At 42.8% G+C, this 22,508-nt stretch overlaps 1 protein-coding gene across 2 annotated transcripts in view; it reads left to right on the top strand.

The window, feature by feature from the left end:
- DAB1 (DAB adaptor protein 1) overlaps positions 1-22,508 on the top strand; it is a 313,645-nt gene that overhangs the window by 48,393 nt on the left and 242,744 nt on the right. The gene's annotated exons all lie outside the window — the stretch shown is intronic.

Raw genomic sequence — 22,508 nt, 5'->3', positions numbered from 1 at the left:
GCCAATATGAAGATCATGATTGAAAATATAATCATGATAAGATTGGAAGGGGGCCAGAGGCAGGTCACATAACTCATCCTCTGGCCCAGAGGTCAGGAACCTATGGCTCTTTTGATGGCTGCATCTGGCTCGCAGACAAATCTTTAATAAAAAAATAATAATGTTAAAAATATAAAACATTCTCATATATTACAATCCATTTATTTCGTACCGCTTATGTTCATGGTTGCAGGTGGCTGGAGCCAATCACAGCTGTTCTCCGGGACAACACCAAATTTTTATTAGATAATGGGTAACGTACACAGTTCGTTGTATGGCTCTCATGGAATTACATTTTAAAATATGTGGTGTTCATGGCCCTCTCAGCCAAAAAGGTTCCCAACCCCTGCTCTAGCCTGTCATTCATTTGTTTATCGATCTTATTCAATAATGATGTTTAACTTAATTAATATGTTGTCTATTATTGTCTCCCAATACAGTAATAGAATGTAAGTTCCACAAAGGCAAGATTTTTTTTTTTTGGTGTTTTGTTCATTTTAATGCCCCAAGTGCCTAGGAGAGTTCCCAAACCCTAATAAGTGCACGGTAGATCTTCAGTGAATTAAGTCTATTATATGTTTGGCATTATGACGAGAGCAGGTGCTGGGGTACAGGAAGGACGAGGAGAGACTGTTTCCTTCAACAAGTTCATGGTTCGGTGTTCCCCCAGCCAGAATTGTGAGGTTTGATACGGAGCTCTCAGGGAGCCCGTATTCCTGATGGCTGCAGCTCGCCCTTTGTGACGGAAGGCCAGGAGTATGGGATTGGAGGGAGGCACACCTAAACTCATTCCAGGCTCCACCATCAAACTGCTGTCATCTTGAGGAAGTCAGCTCACCACCTGGAGTCCCATTTTCTTCTTTTGAAAAATATGAAGATTTAATGCAAAAAAAAAAAAAAAGAGAAAGTGTAATGAAAATTATCAGCACAAAAGCTGGCTCTCAGAGAGTGATAGGTCATGCCACCACTGCCCCTTTGCTTTTCTCTTAGTCCCACAGAGCACTGCAGGGGTCTAGCAGCTTGTCGCTCTGCTGCCATGGCTGCTGCCACCACTCTGGCCACCACGGCCACTGTTGCTCCTGCCTCCACGTCTACATAGTTACTAATACCCATCTACCAGCACTGAAGCCACCACCATGGACCGTCGCTGCCAGGACCAGCTACTGTAATGAGAACTTACTTGTCCAGATTTTGCCCAAAGCATTTTATATACCTCATTTCATTTCATCTTTACAACAACTCAGTGACCAAAATGATGTCTTCCTGTTCTACAGTTGATGAAACTTAAGATTATAAGGGGTTCACTCATTTGCCTCGGTTGCTCTGCTCTTAAGAGATGGAAGCTAGTGAGAGACACTCCTTGTCCATGAGCTTCTTCAGGGTAAAGAAGGCCTCACACCACTCGATGCATGTTTCACACACGTGTGGAGCTCATAAAATACTTCCTGCGTGGCTGGCAACACCATGCTCAAGGCCACTATGTTCTGGGATACCTAAAAGGTGGGCCTGCCCTGATACTCCTGGAGCATGGGACTCATATTTCCAGGACCTGAGAGCAATTCCCAGGGACCTTCTCCCTTAGACTCTGGCTGGGAGCAAAGATGTGAGGATGGTGTGCTCCTGCCAGAGGAAGAGGCTCCAGGATGCTCTTGATCACATTTCTTGAGGTGGTTCAGTATCGTACAGAGCAGGAGCAGAGCCCCAGTGGTCAGATGGGATGCAAATGAGCCTCTTAGAGATGCAAATGACTTTCCTACAAAGAGCTCTGGGTAATTGCTGAAAGGATGTGTGACTAAAACCACTGGCTTCTAAAAAAACAAAAAAGAAGAAGAAGAAGAAGAAGAAGGAGAAATTTCTTTGGGGACTTGCTAGCTAATTAGCAATGCCAACACTGCTTGGTAGTCAACTTGCAAATGGGGGCAAACCTGTGTGTTTGGTGCTCAGACTTTATCCAGCTTTGAGAGAAACAACAGGGCAGGAGCACGTGCTCTGGACCCCAAGTCCCCTTTACATGGCTCTTAACATTCCTAAGGGCTTTCTAAGACAAAACTTGTCTTGGACTGTTTTGACCAATGATTGAATTGGATGTGACTCCAGTTCAACAGGCCTGGTTCGATGTGGCTCCTGCTACCTAAAGCTGTGTGACCTTGGGTAAATCATGTAGTCTTTCTGAACCTCGATTTGCTCATTGGCGCCATAGTAATGACAATGCACAATGACAGGAGAGGCTGAATAACAGGTACAAGCTGCCTGACATGCTGGGTAGCTTCCCAGCCCTGCCAAGTGCACCCTTCCTCCCTCTCTAACATGCATGTCTGGATTCCCTCTCTTCTGATGGTTGCTTCCTATTCATTGGCTGGGACTGCCCCCACTCCCACCTGCCTTCTTCCAAACCCTCCTCTGTCCCTCCCTAACCAGTCACCTCCTTGAGGACAGTGGCTGTGCCGCTTTTATTTATTTCCATTTCCCCTCCCCACTGCAGGCCCTGGTTAGATGATTGATAAATAATGAATAAATGAGTGATAGTCCATGTCCCTTACATTCCATGTATATAAAAAAAGCAACAATAACATTTTCTTACCGTGCTTTCGAATGGAAAATTATTTTTACTGTTCACTTACTACGATTTAACCTGTACAGTAATCTGAGAGGCGGGTGGTATTACTATCATCTACAGGTAAGGGGGCGGAAGCTTACAGAGGTATGGCCGACTTGCCCAAGCTCACCTGCTTGTCTGTGGAACGTCTAACACTTCATTCACGAGTCAGCAAGTGTGCATTGCACACTTCCTATGTGCCCACAGAGCTAAGTGATGCCTGTCTGATTTTCTCCGTTCTTTATGGTTTCCTGTGGGCAGTAGGCCTGACTCAGGCTGAGACCAACACTTAAACGAACAATTTTAGCTGCTTGGAATTCACCAAAATAGACATGACCACTAACTTACCTTCGTGGAGTTTACAGTCAGTGGGAGCAGAGAAAAATAACACATTTGTTAACGAAGTAAATTATTCAGAATGTTAGAAGGTGAACCCTATTGTATATACATAGAAAGGAAATGCTGTAGAGACTTCTGAAAGGACTCTTAAGCCTCTTTTGTCTCTGGTTATAAAACAAATTTTAGCTGTTGAGTATGTCTCTACTCATACTTTGAGGAAATCTGCTTCCGATAATGAGGAGATTCAGTTCAAGGTGGGAAGAACTGTAGCCACGCTGACTGTGTTTCTTGCAAAGGCCTGGGTAGCAGTGGGGTCCCCAGCAAACCCCCAGAGGAACAGGTGTGTGACAGATGAGGAGGTAGGTGTGGTAATCATAAATATAGCTAACAGGTATTGAGTGCTTACTGTATACCAGGCACAGATTCAGTCCCTTATACATAATAACTCAGTGAATCTTCACAACAACCCTATCTGATAGCTGTATGATGAGCCCACATTTCATGGAGGGGGAAAATGTAGCTCAGAGAACTTAGTAACGTGCTCAAGACCACACAGTGGACAATGGCAGAGCTGGAATGTGCACCCAGGCTGACTGTCTCTAGAACCAGCTGCTTCAACTATGCTGCCGTGCTGCGGGGTAGAAACCAGCCCTCTGACTAAAGGAGCTGGCATAGTGTGGCCCGAATACTGCCCAGATCCTACTGATGTAGGCTGAGCAGTGATGGGGGAGGTGGAGAGTGACGTCACTCTGAGTGTGAGAAGACCAAGAGCCCGGGACACCTTGGACCTGCTCTTTGACCTTAGGTGAGTCCTCAGACTTCTCTGAGCCTCAGTTTCCTTATTTGTAACAAGGTCATGGTGGTGGTGGTGAGGTTCTGTGCTGTGTAGTCCCAGGATCTATGAAGTTGGTATCATTTCATTGACTCTTCACAGTCAGTCTAATTCTTAGTGGTTAAGGTCCCAAGTTGTCAATTCAAACCGATTTAAGCTTGAATTGTGGCTCTACATTTTATCTCTTGGGCGGAGGGGGTTGTTGGGGAAGTGTTCTGAATAGTAGCTTAAGTTTTGCTATTGAACCTCAGTTCTCCCATCTATTAAATGGACATGCCAAAAGGTTCCCCTCCCGTGGGGATGTTATGAAGATTAAATTAGATGATGTATGCAATATGCTAACTAGACTGCCTGGCGCTCAATATTAACACACAGCTAGTGGTGGCTTTATCTAATTATGATATTGTGGGGACTTTGGAGTTCCCCCACCCTGAAGTATGATTGTGTTGGAGGAAGGCAGGGACTGTGTTGTCCCCTTCTCTGTCTCCAGGCCCTGAACACAGGACCTGCATGGAGTAGGCCTTGGTGTGTTTTGGGGTGCAGGAGTGAAGCCGTTGCTTCGCTGGGTCACTGCCGGCCGAGGTCAGCAAGGCTGCTGCTTAGTCAGGTTCCCGGTGTGCCGGGTTTACTGTGGCGTGTAATGCAGAGCTCCAAAGGTCTTTAAGGATGCTTTCAATTGGGTCCAAACTTTGCGGTTTACAAACTTGTGCCTTTTTTTTTTTTAATCACTTCACTCCTTTTTTCCACAGTGTATTAGCAAACAAGAAATGGAGGACAATGTTGAAAAAGAAGTCTGGAAAGCTGTGCAGTCCCTCTTAAGATAGGGCTTGATGCCCTGGCCTATTTATTTTTTCCATTGATTTGAGAGAGAGACAGAGAAGTATCAATTCATTGTTCCACTTAGCCGTTCCATTTTGCTGTGCACTCATTGGTTGCATCTCGTATGTGCCCTGACCAAAGATCGAACCCGTGACCTTGAAGCGCCAGATGATGCTCTATCTACTAAGCCACTCATCCAGGGCCTCCTGGCCTGTTTTTAATCATTTACTTCCGCAGCAGAGTCATGGAAGCCCAGGAACCATTGGCAGCAGTCGGCAGAGGGAAGAGTTCCTCTTCAGGCTGGTTAATATTTTTCTATGACTTCTTACATACTGGTTTCATTGTGACTCAGGCAAATTACAAATTACGCTACCTTCATATGTGTGTCCTTTACTTTGTGTGTTTTGCAGTTTCTCACTGTCACTCTACTCACCAGGGATCAACAGGGCTTCCTTCAGGATCACCAGGGATCAACAACCTTCTGGGATGTTTCCTGATGTCTCCTTCTTTGCACATACTGTTAGTTCAGCCTGGGATACTTGCGTTTCTCTCAAAGCCAACATTTGCTTGCTGGTTAAGACTTAGGTTAGCCCCTTTGATGCCCTGATGAGCTAGCCCCAGTTTGAATTAGTAACCTCTCTCCTCCTCTAGAATCTTCTGCTTTCCTCTATAGGCTTCAGTTCACTGTGTTTTGATTGCTTCTTAACTGGTCTTCCTTCCATCAAACTGGGTCTCCTGAGGACAAGGGCTGGGTCTGTGTTCATTAGCTCCCCAGCTGCTGCTTAACATACTGTGTTGGGTGAATGGTTTATGAACCTTAAGAGGTCAGACAGGGTCCTAGACTCAAAGAGAATTCTACAGAGAAGACAGGAACCAAAACATAGGAAGTTGGCAAAGGCAGTTTTGACCTGAGCTTCTATTACAGAACAGCAAAAGCTGTAACATTATCCAGATGTCAATCATCTATGTAGTGCTGCTCTCCTAGGTGCTTAATCAAAACCATCTCATTAACCCTCACAAAAATCTTCCAAGGACGCAAGAAAGTAGAAAAATATTATTATTATTTTTTTAGCATAGAAAAATGAGACATCAAAGGTGCTGAACCTGCACATTCAGAGGTTGATACAATTAGCATGCTGGCTCTCGGGGGAGTAGGAAAAGAATTCAGTCTCCTCACCAAGCCCGCACCTCCCATCCTCTCCCTGACATCATTCTGACATGTCTCCACCACCCCCATCTCCCACCTTCCCACTCTCATCTATTTATGACTCGCTGTGTCACATCCAGGCTCACAGATGATTTTAGAAGTGGAGAACGAGCAAATCCAGTTGCACAATTTAACCAGATTCAAAAGGACTTGGATCATTTGCGTAATTGGGCTGGCAGATGGTGAATGTAGTTCAAAGTATAAAAATGTAGAATAATTACAAGAGGAGAAAGTAACACAGTCTGTGGACCAGGAAAGTGATTTGGGAGAAAAGCTCATCGAGGTCATTATCTCGATGCATTAAAAGAGAAGGACAAACAGCATATCCCTGGGTAATAGAGGCTGAGCACACTGTGGACCGGGTGACTCCCTGACTGGTTGGGGTACAGGAAAGAGGTCCTGTCTGTCTCCTAGGAGTGAGACAGGGAACGGTTCAGGTAGAGGAGGATCTGGGGAGACTGGTGATTGGTCTGGCAGAAAAGCAGTCGTGGTCACTATATTAGCTTCACATTTTACCTGCTTCCTTTGTATCTTGACCCCTTGGTGAGAGATGATAATCTGTTTCCCTCTGAGCCTCAGTCTCCCCTGCTACAGTATTAGCAGACTAATGTCTACTTTCTGGTACCTTGAGGAATACATAAGATCATGGATGTGAGAAATGCATGCACCTTGTTCTAGAAACTCAGGAAATTCACTGTTATGAGTATTACTTATATATTCACAATGCCACCCCCAAATCCAGTGCTTTCAGTGAATGGAAATGGGAAATGGGTTGTTTACTGGTGTGGCAATCTGAATAATGACACTCCTCTCCCAAATATCCATGTACTAACTCCCAGATGCTGTGAATGTTACCTCATGTGGGACTTTGCACAAGTGATTAAATTAAGGGTCCTGAACTCGAGAGATTCTCCTGGACTATCCAGGTGGGATCTAAATGCAGTGTCCTTTAAGAGGGAGGTTGAGGGCGATTTGATGCAGAAGAAGAAAGCAATGTGACCATCAAGGCGGAGTTTGGAATGGCACTGTTACAAAGCCAAAGAGTGCCAGAAGCCAGAAGGGGCAAGAATAAAGAATAGCATTGTCTCTCAGAGCTTCTGGGAAAACCACAGCTTTGCTAATACTTTGATTTCAGCCCAGTGAGACTGACTGATTCTAGGCTTTGACTTCTAGAACTCCAGAAGAATAAATATGTTATACAAAGACCAAGTTTGAGGTAATTTGTTACAGGAAACAAATACAATTAGAAAAGGAATCCGAACAGCACAGAAAAGGTCCGGGTCACGTCCAGGCTCTGGTTGTCACGTTGGTGGAACTTGTTCATCTGTCTGGAGCTCATTTTCTTCATCTTCAAAGTGAGATAATAGTCCACTTCTTACATGGATTATTGGGAAGATGTGAAGAAATAATGGTGTACCTAATCCACCATAGATGTATAAAAAATTGCTGGACATTGTTTGGAATTTTGAGTCAGGCAGTATTTAGTCAGTACTCAGAATTCCAGAGAAGCTAGCAAGCACAGTTTTGGGAATGGAGGTGACAGTCAGCATTATGAAGGCAGTTGAGAATGTTGATGGCAGCCGGGCAATTTCTCTGTAGGAGGCAGGACTGTGGCCACCTTAAAGGGGCTCAAGTCTGCCTCCTGTCCTAGAGCTGGTTGGGGTGCTAGGAAAGGCAGTCAATCAGGACCCAGCAGCTGCTACCAGGACTTAGGGGGATAGATCAAGTTAGGAAAACAGGATTTTGGGCAGGGAAGTCATCCTGGGGACCTATGATTCCAGGTGATTGCCAGGGAAGGAAACTCAAAGCTACTGGGCCCAGATCGTGTGTTTTTAAGGACAAGTTAATGCCAAACCCGAAGATTTTGAAGCTGATGGTATGAATCCTGCCTCCCTCAGAATAGGCCCAGGGACTGGGGTGAGTCAAGTCTGGAATCAGCAGCTGCCAGACGTCAGAGGAACTGAAGTCTGCTTTGGGATTTAGGGCCACCAAGTCAAGGAAGTCTCAGCTGCCCCAAGGTGCTCCCCACGTGTTTCTGGAGAGGGCCAGGGTTTATACCACTTCAGGGCTCACACTAGCTGAGCGGCCACTCCACATCTCGAACAAGAAGGGGAACGAGAATACAGAACTGGCAACATTGTTCGCAGGTTTGAGTCTGAAGGACAAGGCAGAATAGTAAAAGGAAATGGGAGAGGCCTGAGGTTGGACTCTGAGGAGATCAGCGACGTCTATGAAGTGGAGTGCCAGGTGGGCACTAGCAAGTCGTTATGGCTGAGATTGCGCTCAGAGGCAGGACCTGGTGGACCCTTTGTGTATCGTACATGAATGTTTGGTTGGCTGTGGCACAGGAGAATACTGATGGATAAATGGGGATCCTGAAGACCAGAGACTGAACAACTTCCGTAGGGACACAGCATGTTAAGGACGGAGCCGGACATAGGATATTTGTCCTTCGTCAGGTTTTTAAACCTATCAGATACTCCCTTTATGTAGGTCTCAGAGACTCTTTTCTTGAATTTAAAGAGATTATGTTGCAGATTCTACCTCTGTTCTAATCAGCATTCAGTTTAACAGCCTTTATGCTCCCTGGTTACATCTCAAGTCTTTGACCATCATTTAAGGAAGGAATGTTGAGGGAGAAATTCAGGAATAAGACGTAATTAAACATAATAAACCTCTTGAGAGTAGCCATTAATTTGACTGTGAAATGTAAAGTTGCCTTTAAAGCAATAAGGGATAAAATGTCGAGCAATTGTAATGTCCAGCATGGGAAGCACGGGAAATGACAGGCTGGCAGTGTCACCAGGGTGGGAGAGTACATGTGACGGTTCCCTGATTTTTGTTGAATAAAATGATGCTGGTTTCATTTCACCGCTGATTTAAGGTATACATTTCATAAATGGCACATTGAGACAAATGCATCAAAATTGGACCTCAAGAGCTAAATAGCCGGGAAATGGCATCTTCCTGAACATAGCAATTTTATCTTTTAGGTTTAATGCTTAATCAGTAGGTATTTACAGCTGATTATATTTATTTTAATGCCATGAAATGCCAGGTCAATAGAATTATCAGAAATATTAGGAGAGAGGCTTGTGACTATGCTGGCATAATATTCTGATTTAGTCAATAAACTGAGAGACTCTTAAAAAAAAGATTTGGTAATTTTATTTAACAGAACAGAAGACCTAGATATTACTTGTCATAGGAGAAGAGATGTGTTGTTTGGGTTTCATAGAATATGTATAAAGTATATAATAAAATTAGTTAAAACAATTTCAGTCAAAACCAGGTTTGACTCAGACTTTATTTACTCAAGAAGTTATTGTGATAGAGCTGGTTTGCTGGAGTAGCGTGTGATAGACAACTGAGTGTCCACCTGTTTAAAAGAGAAAACCATCTATCCACTTATTCATTAATTCACTCATTTATTTATATTATTTTCTATCCATTCATCAGATACTTATTGACTGCCTACTACTTGCCAGATGCTGTGTGGGGAGTTCAGTAGTTTTTTGTTTTTTTAAGTAATCTCTTATGTTCCGTGTTATGGATATAAGATAGAGTATTGTATTCCATAAGTTTTTTTTAATGATTAAGGACTTGACAAAATACTTATGATCTAAATGGAAAAGCAGAATGACAGTCTACATTTTCAATTTAATTGTGTGTGTGTGTGTGTGTGTGTGTGTGTGTGTGTGTGTGTGTGTGTGTAGGAGTAGAGGAATTAACTGTTGGAGTGAAATTCTCCAAATAGTAAATGTGGAGCTCTGGTTTTGTAGCTTAAGCGTATATTTGTTTTCATTTTTATACTAACATTGTTTGACTCAAAAAATATCTATGGCTTCTCAAGAAAAGAAAAGAAAATGGGTAACTATTTCAGTTGCTGGTAACAAAACTGACCAGCATGGGTGAGTGGAGGTTTTTGAAAGGATAGCTGTGTGACATAGAACACTTTGTGTAATTTATATGGGTTCTTTGTTTTCCATCCTGAACTTGCCCTTGTTTTAAAAGCCAAGAAGTCTTCTCTCATGTTTCCCACTTTCTTACCTCCAACAAGAGCAATGATATCTCCCATGATTAAAGGATTTCACACTCGTGAAGGATTAGTAAAAAAAAAATTTTAAAAAAAGGCGCTTTTGGTAATTGATTATTTTGTGTGTGTTACCCTAATGATACTGTCTGAAGGATGAAATATCTTTTCTCCATTTTCTAAAGCAGCCTTCAGTGACCCCCAGTGACAGTGGGTTTTCCTCACTGGCATTAATCACCCCACGCCGACGTTCCGATTCCAAGCCTGGGTGCGCTTCCTCCAGGGGACAAGAGCCTGGCCGATGACCTAGCCCAGGAGAGCATCCGGAGCCAGTCATGGAATTTGGGAACCGTTAGAAAGCTGGGCGATTTCATTATTCATTCACTTGAAATAATCCCGGGACTGCTTTCAGTGACATGGTTCCTTCAGCAAATAAAGAGAAGCCGAATCCCTGGGCACTCAAAGGAGGAGAAGATTCTCTAAATTAATTCCAGGCTCAAATAATGCAGCAGTATTTGTAATATTCTGTGCATAAATTGGCAATTTGCTACAGAGATCAGGAAATGATAAAGGCTTTTTTCTCCTCCCCCTCCCCATTTTTAACAACTGCTGAGGCAGCTATTGGGATAAAAGAAATCTTTTATCCTTAATAAATGTCCTATCAGGTAATGCACTGATTAAGGGTTTCCAAACATGGTGGCCCCTCCCCCTTCAAAGCAATTATTTTTCAGCAGAGACACTGAAGTATATGGTGAGCAAAAGATGGTTTTAATATGTTTTTCCACACAAAGTTTCATGTGAAAAATAAATATTATAGACTAACAATATGAAGGAATGCAGAAATAGAAATGAGTGCTAATTTACAAGATTTTTCTCTTTTCCGTTTAGAGGTGTATTACTTGTTTTGTCTTGTGGTGGGTCTGAAAAACCTTTTTTTTTTTGAGAGGAGGGGAGATAGGGAGACATACTCCTTCATGCACCCAGACCAGGGTCTACCCAGCAACCCCTGTCTAGGGCCAGCGCTCTGCTGATCTGGGGCCACGCTCACAACTGAGGTACTTTTAGCACCTGAGGCAGAGGTTCCATGGAGCCATTCTCAGCACCCAGGCCATGCGCTCAAACCAATTGAGAGAGAGAAAGAGAGAGAGAGAGAGAGAGAGAGAGAGAGAGGTGGAGAGGAAGAGGGTGAAAAAGCAGATGGTTGCTTCTCCTGTGCGCCCTGACCAGAAATTGAACTCAGAACATCCACACGCTGGACTGATGCTCTACTACTGAGCCAACTGGCCAGGGCCAAAAGATTTTGTGCCTTTTCTTTCCAATGACACCACATCCTCAATCCAAACTTCAGTGTATCTGCAGTCTCTTTTCTCCTTCTCATACCTAAGGCCATTTGTTTGATTTAGGTTCTTACTGGGAAACCTTTGGGAGGGTTGGTGAATCATGCCCCTCTCCCACTGCATTTTGAGCCAACTGCAAACCAGACACAGGAACCAAATAGAGATAAAAATACCCTCGTGTTGCTACCAAAGCTGGGCTGGCACATGTGGCTTCCTCCAGGTCTATACCTGGAGACCTGCTTGAGTCCTAATGAGGTCTGCAGAGCTAACAGTCACCCAGCAGTCACAGATGAGGACAGTGCTCCTCTCATGTCCACTCTGCTGCCTCTCCCAACACACACAGGGACAGGGACAGGGCTTCCCCTGGCTGGCCTGGCATCGGTGTGCTGGTTCCCTCAGTGGGGAGGGAAGCAGAGCTGACGCCGCCTTCCCTTTGTTTGAATGACAGCAAGGGTCTCCACTGTATGGGCTGCCACATCTCTCTCCTTTCAGATTTGATCCATGCCATCCATCCATCGGCCTGGTATCCGGCTGTCTGAAATCACCTGTCCAGAACACAGAACTAGCCCTGCCACTCTCCTGCTTTCTAGTCCTTCAGGTTAGCACCATTATAAGCTCCTTCATGCTGATGTGCCTACCATTTGCTCCCCCTGTTTTATAACTGCACTCCAGCCACAGCCAGCTGTGTGTTCATAGGGCTCAGATAGAGTCTGCCCTCTCACCCTTGGACCTCTGCCTCTGAAAAGCACCCCTGTTCTCCTGGGTCGAGTGCCATTCTCGGTGACCAACATGTCTACATTTATTTTACATCCTTTATATTACTTGTCACAGCATATTTTCATGGTTAGTATATTTCTCCATCTCTCCACTAGACATGTGAGACCTCCTATTTGGCACTTCGTGGCAACTCATTAATTTTTTGTGGGGTACGTACATGAATGAAAAAAGAGCAATAAACCTTATGTTGTATCCATCTGAAAGGAGGTTGTCAAACTGATTTTTTTGTTTTGCCTTTTAAATAGAAACATATATTTCTTAATGCAATTCTTCACTGCCCTCAAGATATCCTTCAACTAGGCCATGAGGCTTATTATCATCATCATCAATCGAGTTACATAGAATGAGAGCCCTCACCCCCTCCAGGGTCCTTCACGGTAAGCTACCTGACTTCCTAATCCAATACTTAGGTGGCAAGGAGTGGTTTTACTTAACTGAAATTTTATCCACCTCACTACAGACTCAACTAAGAGAGTATGAGCTGTGGGCCAGGTTTGCCCTGAAAATTAGTCAGTGATGGACTGAAAAAAATTTTTTTATGTATACAGAAAGGACAAATGAATGCATCTTTACATTGGATATAAATGGAGCTTTCCTCTATTATTAAATCTACTCTTTTAAGTTAATAGAGAAATCTTCTTTGAAGTCTTTGACTCACTAATATCAGGGTAACAATGGCTGTGGTTTATCCTTAAGGACTTAAAGGAAAAGGAGACAGCTTGAGGTGTGTTTCACTTTTATCTTGCCAGATGACTCTATTCATGAGCTCCCAGGCCTGCTGTGGAGGAGGCTTCCACGGTGGGCGGTGCTGGAGGGCTCCCCACGACAGAGGCTCATTCCTTGTTAGTGTGTCTGCACCAGCTCACCAGGGGCCCCTCTCCAATCCTCTGATCGAATAGAAAGTTCTCTTTCCAAAATCATTGTCTCCAAAGAAAGAACGAAAACTGCTCTCAGCAGGTTTTGTTTGGAAGAAAAGGGTTTCAGGGACCAGCAAGGGGAAAAAAAACTTTCTATTTCAATAAGCACCGTAGAAGAGAAGATATTTTTCTTTGCTTTCTGTTGAAACTGAGCTGATAAAAGTCCCCAAAACGAGAAAATCAAGAGGCAGCAGTTCTGAGACTTGTCTAATGATGTCTCTTTTTGTCTCGTCAAGGGTATGCATAAGCTTCTTACTGGCTGTCTCAGTGTTCCCGTGTTACTGACTGCATAAGACGTTAAACCTTTAAATACTTCGTTTACAAAATTATTCAGCTCGAGCAGTCTTGAGAGATAGACCGTTTAAAAAGGTTGGTCTCTAAAGGAGCCATCTGGGTATAAGATGAAGCTGTGTACATCCTCAAAAAATATTTCATAACTCTCACCGTCTCCATAGGTTCTGAGGACACCGTGATTAATAGTAATTCCAAGGCGGCGTCATAATGACTGGGTTTTCAGAAATGGCCCTGTCTGTGGGCAACGCCAAAGCCGTTCTTTTCCTTATGGCAGTAAAACCTTTCACTTAAAAAGATATTTTATGTTTGCACAGACAGTTGATTATTTAAACTAGCATATTCAAGGGACCGTCATTCACATTGATAAGATAAGATCTGGTGCTTTTTTTTTTTTTTTTTTTTTTGGTGGCCCAGAATGACATGTGGACAATTAGACATCTCAATGTCTTTATTTAAAATAATATATTTTTAAAATAAATTTAGTGATATTACATGCTACCTCTCCCACCCTTCAGCCTCCACCCATGGAACCACCACACTCACAACTTATGAATTCTGATATAGTAAAAAGAACATAAACTTTGAATCCTGAAAGCCTCAAGTTGAAATCTTGGGTCTAAAAATTGCTGTCCGGATGAGTTTAATAAAAGTTACTACTCTTCCATGGGTCTCAGATTTCTTATTTGCAAAATGAGAAATAAAAGTATTTTCTTTAAAGAGACTGCATGAAATTATGCATATAGAGTATTTACTGGTTTATTGAGGTAAAAGAATAACTAAGTACTGTAAGTGTATCTACCAAAATAATGAATTAGTGAAAAGCTCTTGGCTGGTGAATGAATCCTAACTGTGTGTCCACTAGTCTGTAATGGTAGGCAAGAGCACATTATGAAAAGCTGTAGGTTATTACTAAACTGTGAGTAAATGAAAAATCTTACATTTGCTGAGTGAGTCTGTATCAAATAGACTTTATTGGATCTGTGCTAGGCCATAGGAAAATCTAGAAAAAGAAAACCTCTCTAGGTTTGCCCTTACAGGATTTGAACATAGAGTAGAAGGACAACGAGAAATATTACAGTTTTTAATGTTTGCTGCCTCCGCTACTTCATGACCTCCTTGTGAAGGCATGGCCTCAGTTTAACATCTTTTTATTTTTTAATAGTTGTAGCATGTTCACAAAAGCCACTGAAAGATTAGTAACATAAATAATTACACTACCAAATGTAGACAGATGGGTATACTGTATTCTGCCAGTTGAGGTGTGGAACTAACATTTGTGTCTATACAAAACTCCTGCAAATCGTATGGTCCATGGCAATGAATTGGATTTATCTGTACAGGGGCGTGGATCTTGTTTCAGCTCTGCTGCTAACTAGTTCAGTGGTTGTGGGCAAGCACTCTTACTGCATTGGGCTTTGACCTCCTTCGCAGAAGTTAAGTCCAGGGCAGCAAAAGTTTGCCCAGTTATTGTGTGCCAGTCCTGAGTTGTAACTAAAACACAGGCCTTGTCTTCTAACATCAACTTTTAAGAGGGGAGATAGATTTATAATTATAACAATGCCAAGAGAAAATTACTACAAAGCATACAGAGCAGAACATGTTTTCATCAAAAAATGGATTACCAGAACAGCAGAAAAGGAAATGCCTGGGTAGAGATTTGAATGGAGATAGTGTCAGAAAGTTGAACTGATGAAGTGGAGTGGTGGAAAGAGCATCAGGGTATTCTAGGTAGACGGTTAGCATGCGCAGATTCAGAGAAAGGTATGATGCGTTCAGATCAAATTTCAAGTAGCAGTGTTTGTTTGAGAGCTCATTAGAGTAGGTGTATTATTTCATTCACTGATATATTCCCATCTCACAGACTAAGGCCTGAGACATGATATTCAATAAATAAATAAACAATGGAGTAAATAACTTGGCATAATGCAAAGGTAGATGTTGTTCTCTATATATCTAAGGTCCACATCAAAATTCAGTGACTTCATATCTTTGGTTATTGGTCTTATTTTCCCAGCTGTATAGATTGTAAGTTCTTCACCAGCAAAAAGCATGTGGAAGACCTTCAGTAGAAACTCGACAATTGAATAATTGGTTTAAGTCTGAAGCACTGCGTGGAACCTTTAGGGAAGATCTGTCTTGGCACTGCCCACATCTAGAGGTTATTAGCTTAACATGCCTCCTTTGTTAGAGGGGCAGCAGAAGTCAGGTGGGGTAATTCTGAGAATTAACCTGGGAAGTGTGCTAGTGAAGCCAATACGACATCTGCAAGGGACTCGACTGGGTTTCATAAGAAGGAGAAAAAGCAGTAAGAAACGATTCATTGGCGATTAAATAACATCCTGTGCACTGTAATGAGGGCCTGAGCAAACGCAGATACCTATGGTTAAAGAAAATCACAGTTCCTGCACAATCAGTACAGTTGCGGGCATAGGGGACCTAACTGCTTCATTATTCTGAGGAATAGCATTATCAGGGAATTGCAAAGATTTGAGCTTCAAAATCAATATGTGCTGAGAATTACACGGTAGGAAAGCCAGAAGCTATAATACTTTGAACACTGTTTTTATAGTCAATTTTGAGAAAGTCCATGCATTCAAATTCAAGGACACATCTTCAGCACTGTTAGCTGATAGATACAGCTGTGCATTTTTTTTTCCTATTTGGAAATGTTTAATGAATATTTACGATTTGCCAAGCTCTGTTTTAGTTCTGTTGTGTGTGCAGTGCTGTGGATGCTGCCCTAAAGGAGGGTGCAGTTGTAGTTGTGAGGGGACTTCCAGGCTCTCTCATCCAAAATGTGTAGTCATTCATGAAAAATGGTAGTTAAGTTCTTGCTCATGTTACAGGACTTGGCAGAGGGACCTGGTGGTGGGCATCTCTTTCCCATGTAGTCCTTCAGGAACACAGATGAAAGGAGGCCCTGCCACTTCCTACAAGTAGATCCAAGCCATTCCTGAGGCCGGTCTCCATTCTGGACAACAGGAAGCAACAAAGGAAAGGGAAGAGTGCCCGCTGGTAGTCTTTGTGGGCCAGGCCTGGGAGTGGCACTCGTCCCTTCCACTCACATTCCATGAGCTAGAACTAGTCACAGACAAGACCTAACTGTCGGGGAGGCCGGAAAACGTGATCTGGCTGTGTGCCCAGGGCTTCGAGAGCACCCTGCAATCTCTGTGATTGCAGTCTACTACAGAAGATAGATTAGGTCCAAAATTCATGGCAATGCAAGTAAAAGGAAGACCATGTGACTATGTTGACTACTAGGTGATCGATCACTCACCCACTTGCTTTATACTTCCACAGAAATTACAGCATTTTGTCCTCCAACTACTTTCATGAATCATATGCTATTATCTTCATTTCACAAAAGGAGAAACGGAGACTCAGGGTGTTTTAAGTAACTGTTGATGGTGTTTATTTGTCAACCATAGGTTGACAGAGAGGAACTTTTGATATGGTCCCCATGGCTCTAATTTGCAGTGCAATTAATACTGTTTTCAGTGGTAATGAGTACCAATGTAACAAGTACTGCCCTGTACTTCTCATACAGAGTTTTCAACGGGAGTTCATCAGGCTTTGTTCTAGTCTGTCCTTTACCAAGTCTCTGGTGATGTGTGACGTCTGGTAGTTTAGCCGGTGATCTCAAGTATAGAGGCTGGAACAGGGATTCATTGGTTAGTCAGTTTTTTGCCACTTTATGTCTGTCTTTCCATCATTGGTCCATTTGTTTGTTCATGTGTTCGTTTCTTCTCTTAGGAAACATGTCTAGCATTTACAGTGCCCACTGAATGTGTCTAGCATTATGTTAGATATTTGGAATACAAAGACAAAAAGATATGGTGCCTTGCCTTAGACAAGCTTGCTGTCTAGTCAAGGAATGAGATATGGGAAAGACAATTAAAATTTGTTAGGTTTTCCAAAGGGCAATTGGTTTAAGAGATGGGAGAGCCAACTCTGCTGGAGAGCAGCTCAAAAGAGAATGCAAAGAAAAAAAGGAACACATGGATTTGGGGACATGAAGAATGTTTCCCCATGAAGGAAGCAGCAGGCAGAACATTTTAGAGAGAACAAATAGCACAGATTAGGGAAAGGAGGAATCTGAAGCCGGATTTTTTTTTAAACCGAATAGAAGATGCCATAGGGAGTAGCAGACGTGGGTGAGCTGGATCTACATGTTTAGGAAACACAGCCACAAGGTCCTTTTCATTTGCCTCCATGATAAGCCAGGATTCTTTGTGGTTGTTGATATTGATCTGTATCCTTGGGGTATGAAAGCTACTACCAACACTGCTTTTGTCACATGGTAGGCAATGTCAGGATCTGTCTGCTGCCAGTGGGTCTCTCCAGAGGCCCAGGTAGGGACGAGATCTGACCAAAGAGTTAACTTTCAGTTCATCCAAAACTGCCTGGTCCAGCAGGAAAGCCTGTCATTGCAAAACAGGCATCCAGGGTAGGGGTCAGAAATGGGATAGATGCAAGAACAGAGGAGACAGTGAGCAAGAGCAGTGACAAGGGAGGTGGGGAACCCAGGCAGTGGTTTGAGTGTAGCTGATTCTCCCCTCCTCATTCTCCATATTCTTCACATTCTTTCTCCCTCTCCCAAAACACACACACACACACACACACACACACACACACACACACACACACACACACACAGTGAGTGAGTGGGGGGGGGGAAGGAGAAAGATTGAGATTCTGCTTATTGGAAGCTTGATGGTTGTTTAGAATTTGGTTAGCTTTGTCATTTAGAAAAAAACACAGAATCGGGGGCAAAAAGTATTGGGAGAAGTTGCTGACCAGGCCCATGCTTGTAAGAGTGTGTGAGAGAGACGCACCATTGACCGCTAATTCCCTATAGATTTTTTCTAAGTACATCTCAGCTGTTATATTCATCCATGGTGATTTCAGGGACTACTCCTACCAAGTAAGACAGCCCTTACAAAACGATTAAAATAAAAAAATAGTAATAAACATGTAAGTATCGATCCATTGTGGCTGAGCAGTCATATCTTTTCTATTTAGCTGGTGGGGAATTAGTGCTGTTAACATGTGTGATGGGTCTCACATGAACTAGAGGAGCTCAGTGAGAAGGAACCTCATGGTGCCCATGTTAGGACTCTCTAGGAGCTGGTAACAGCACATTTCAAGTCAATTCAACAAGTATTTATTGAGCATCTATTAAGTATAAAAATTGTGCTGCCAGAATAACACTGATTAAAGGATACTGACCTGAAATTGCCCTTGAAATTTTTCCAATTGCTTTACGATGTTTAGAATCATGGTTCCAAAGGCCTCCTTTAGAAATTCAGGCCTCTCCTGTAGCCCGTGACATATCACCCTCACACTCCTCCCCTGTACCAGGAAAGGGCCATGGGGCTTTTTCACTCCGAGGAGTTTCTCTGTCTCTTTATGTCTTTGCCCAAAGAAAGTCCTTTGTGACCCCTTCACTCAGAGTTTGAAGATTAAAGGCAGAAGAGAAGCACCTGAAAATGCTTTTGTCGCCAAGATACTCTGAATCTCTGAAGGGTAAAACAGAACTTTAAAGCTGGTTTTAATGTTTAGAAAAAGTTCAGGATAAGCTGAAGTTTGCTTTTATCTCAAATGTTGGAGTTGGGCTTGCAAAATATGCTGTACTCCTACCAGTTTCAAACGCAAGTTTATAACCATTTCCTTGTGATATCTTTTTATATACAGTACCTAGAAAAAGATAAACTAGCTCTCCCAAACCTAGGACTGTATGGTTGTCATAACTCTGGCAGACTCTTTCATGAGATATCTTGACTTTAATGTGAGATTGAGAAATATAAGAATCAGGGAGAATAACTTGACTGACCAGAGGCATTAATGAGCAGTAGCCATAGAGCTCCTGGAGGCCTGGGCTTTCCACCACCTGTATCAGAATGCAAGGGGGTCGTGTGGATGAGGGGACCTAGCTGCAGAAGGTGAAAGCAATGGGTGCTTGAAGTCTGCAGTTGAGAGGAACAAGCCCCATGGCATTCTTTCCATGGTAGAACCCAACCAGGAGCTTATAGTAAGGGAAGTAATCTCTTAAGTGTCAGGATAGGATCTGGCAAGGGCTAGACTCAGAAGTCTGTATAAATAGGTGGTATTCCCATTTCAGATAAGGAAAAATATAGCAAACCAGGTTGGCAGTGTATTCCTGTATACTGGCCAAGTCCACAGAAAAGCAGTCACTCATTACCTGGTTGTCCAGACCCCATGCTAAGCCCAACAGATGTTAGGTCTATGGCAACATGACCCGTTCCAGACCCTACTTGCTGATGAGGCTAATGATCTATTTTCGGCTCTGGTTGATAGACTTTTATACTTGATAGACTGGAACCTGGATGTTTCATTCAAAGGTCATTATGTCCCAATTAGAGAGGGACTGGAGAAGTGGGCAGGCTGACAGAGGTCATAATGGTATGTAAAAGTATACTTCTTAGTTCTTTAACCCCGCTCTTCTCCCTTTCCCCAGTTATACTGAGTCTTTGTTCATCTCCTTTCGGTTGTTGTGTAGCAGAGATTATGTTGGCTGATATGATAAGAAAAACAAAGGAGTGAAGTTCAGTTGTGCAGTACACCTTTATCGAGCAACTCTTTTGTGCCAAGAACCTTACCAAGTGCTGGAGATACAGCGATGAGTAAGATCATCTCTGCTAGAGTCCTGCATCCCGCCCTCGGTTTTCTTTCTTAGCATATTCACCTTGCTAGTAGATGCAGATATAGTTAGTGCACCTACGTGCAGATGTTGCTGTTGTCCATTGTTTCCTCTACCCAGATACACACAGCCAGGAAGATCTTACCAGGGAATGCAGGAAGGGGAAAAGTCTGCATTTATCTTAAATAGGGTCCTTTCCAGAACAAAGGAAAATCCCAGAGGGAAGGTTGATATAATTAACCAAGCATTGGTAATAAGTGCGGTCCTTGTGGTTTAATCACGTAAATTCAATCTGCAATATAGTAAGCTCAATTTAATGACTAAAAATTTAATTTTCATATTAGTATCATGACCGTCTTTCACTTTCCAAGCCCATCCTCCTCAGCTCATTCCACACGGTGTTCACCACTGTTGCCTTTCATGAGTGAAGCATAAAAATGGAGGCGATGTTGTCTAATAGAGGCAAGAGTAGGCATGTAAATCAGAAGACCTAAGTTTGAGTTTTGGTGACTCCAATTATTTGTGACTTTGGTCAAGCTAACATTTTCTGAACCTCGATCTTCCTCATGTATAGTGTAGGGTAATAATGTTGGCATTTTAAGATTGATGTGCTCAGTCAAATAATGTGGAAAACCTGCCTAAGACTTAAGCTTTATTTTCCTGAAACACCTTAGCACAGTTATGGCACATTGTAGATGTTCAGTAAATGTGTGCAATAAAGCCATTGTTCTATGTGTGTGTTGTATGAGATTTGAGGCTGCTTTATTGAGTATAATATTTTCTTCAATTTCAGTTCTTGGTAATGTCTAGTCTCTCTAATCAGATTCTCAACTCCTTAAGGAAGTGCCTTTTCCTTATGTTTGTTTTGTCCTTCCTTCTTCCCACCCCAGGTCTTATTATAGTATAGAAATTTAAGAAGTGCTCAGCAAAGACTGATATACTGTTTCACACTTCTTTTCTATCACTAATTAATAAATACTAGTCATCAGAATGTTACAAAGACATTACTTCTAAGCTTGGTGTGGTTGGAGTGGGGGCAGTGTACCAATCACAAAAGAAATCTAAAAATGTATAATATTTCAATTCAAAATAATTAGGGTCAAGAGACAAGGAAGCTTCTAGAGAACGTAGGCTGTTTCCTTTCTCAGCTCTGAACTCCCAGTGGAAGGGCTGGCTTGAAACAGGAGCTCCTTAAAAGTTTGTTGGTTGGGTGGATGGCTAAATTAATTAACTGACCAATGACCTCACAGACAGTAAAAGTCTTTGAGAATCAGAAAGCAGAGAATTTATTATTGAAACCAAATGCTTTTACTTGCTCTGAAGAAGAACCTAATTAATTAGTTTCATTGGGGTGAAGTAATCTTTTGGGTAAATAAAAAGGGAAAAGGAAGAGGTAGTTTCCAGGCAGGGAAAACAGAACAGGAGAAATGCATACTTTGCCTGAAATGCCTTTTTCTTTTTTTATTTTCTTATGTTGAAATCTAATCCATTCTTCAAGATTTACATATAATTTATCTTTACATTGGCCCAAGTGTTTTCCTTACCATCTGTCAGGTGGCTTCTTAGATAAATCTGGTTTTTCCATCTAACTCTACCTCTTAGAAGCTTTCTCTCTTTGAACAGCTTGGATTTTCTGAGCCTTTACTTCCCCTTCTGTGAAATGGGAGTGATGATTTGAACCTCACAAGGTTATTGTTAGAATCAGACCCATCCATGCATGAGAAAATGTTTCCTAAACCATGAAGTGCAATCAAACACTAGTTATTTGGGCTATTTTCATAGATTTCTTATATTCAAGATATTAGAAAAATTATAATTATGTACTGTCTTTGCTTAGCTAATTAGCAGTAGAAAGTAGGAGTGACATTCCAAGAGAGAGAGAAAATCTTCTTTGCATATAGCCCTGATAGTAAGAGGAAATCAATTCTTTTAGAAAAATGATAAAGGTAACAGGAATAATTTCTTTTCCTATCTGGCTCACCTCCGGGCTATTAAGAAAAGTCTCAGAAGTGGTTCGTGTTTAACTGTAAAGCTTCCTTTAGGAGATGAATCGTCTCCCTGTGGGTAAGGTGCCTTTTATCCGATGGCACCTGTTTCAGCTCGCTGGAGTTCTTTGTATCCCCATGCTGGGCATGCGGGGTATACTCACACAGGAAAAACACAGTTCCTGCCCACCTAGGATTGAAATCCAGTGAGTGACAGTCAGTAAACAGAGTGTCGGAAATGCCCTCCCCCTGCCCCCAAAGGGGCAGCCTGTCTCATCCCAAATGACTGGGAGGCTTGAGCATTTGAAAGGAAGAAGTGGCTTGGAAGCCGCTCAAGAAATTTAAATGCTCTGCTCATCAGTCACAGTCCCCACTGGCCACGTGTGGCAAATTTAAATTTTAATTGACGTAGCCCTGGCCGGTTGGTTCAGTGGTAGAGCGTTGGCTTGGCGTGCAGCAGTCCTGGGTTCGATTCCTGGCCAGGGCACACGGGAGAGGTGTCCATCTGCTTCTCCACCCCTCCCCCTCTCCTTCCTCTCTTGTCTCTCTCTTCCCCTCCCGCAGCCGAGGCTCCATTGGAGCAAAGTTGGCCCGGGTGCTGGGGATAGCTCTATGGCCTCTGCCTCAGGCTCTAGAATGGCTCTGGATGCAACAGAGCAACGCCCCAGGGGG

The sequence above is a fragment of the Saccopteryx leptura genome, chromosome 3 (assembly GCF_036850995.1).
Source record: "Saccopteryx leptura isolate mSacLep1 chromosome 3, mSacLep1_pri_phased_curated, whole genome shotgun sequence".
NCBI lineage: Eukaryota > Metazoa > Chordata > Mammalia > Chiroptera > Emballonuridae > Saccopteryx > Saccopteryx leptura.
Note: the sequence above shows the minus strand (reverse complement) of the source record. Positions and strands in the feature narration are given on the sequence as shown.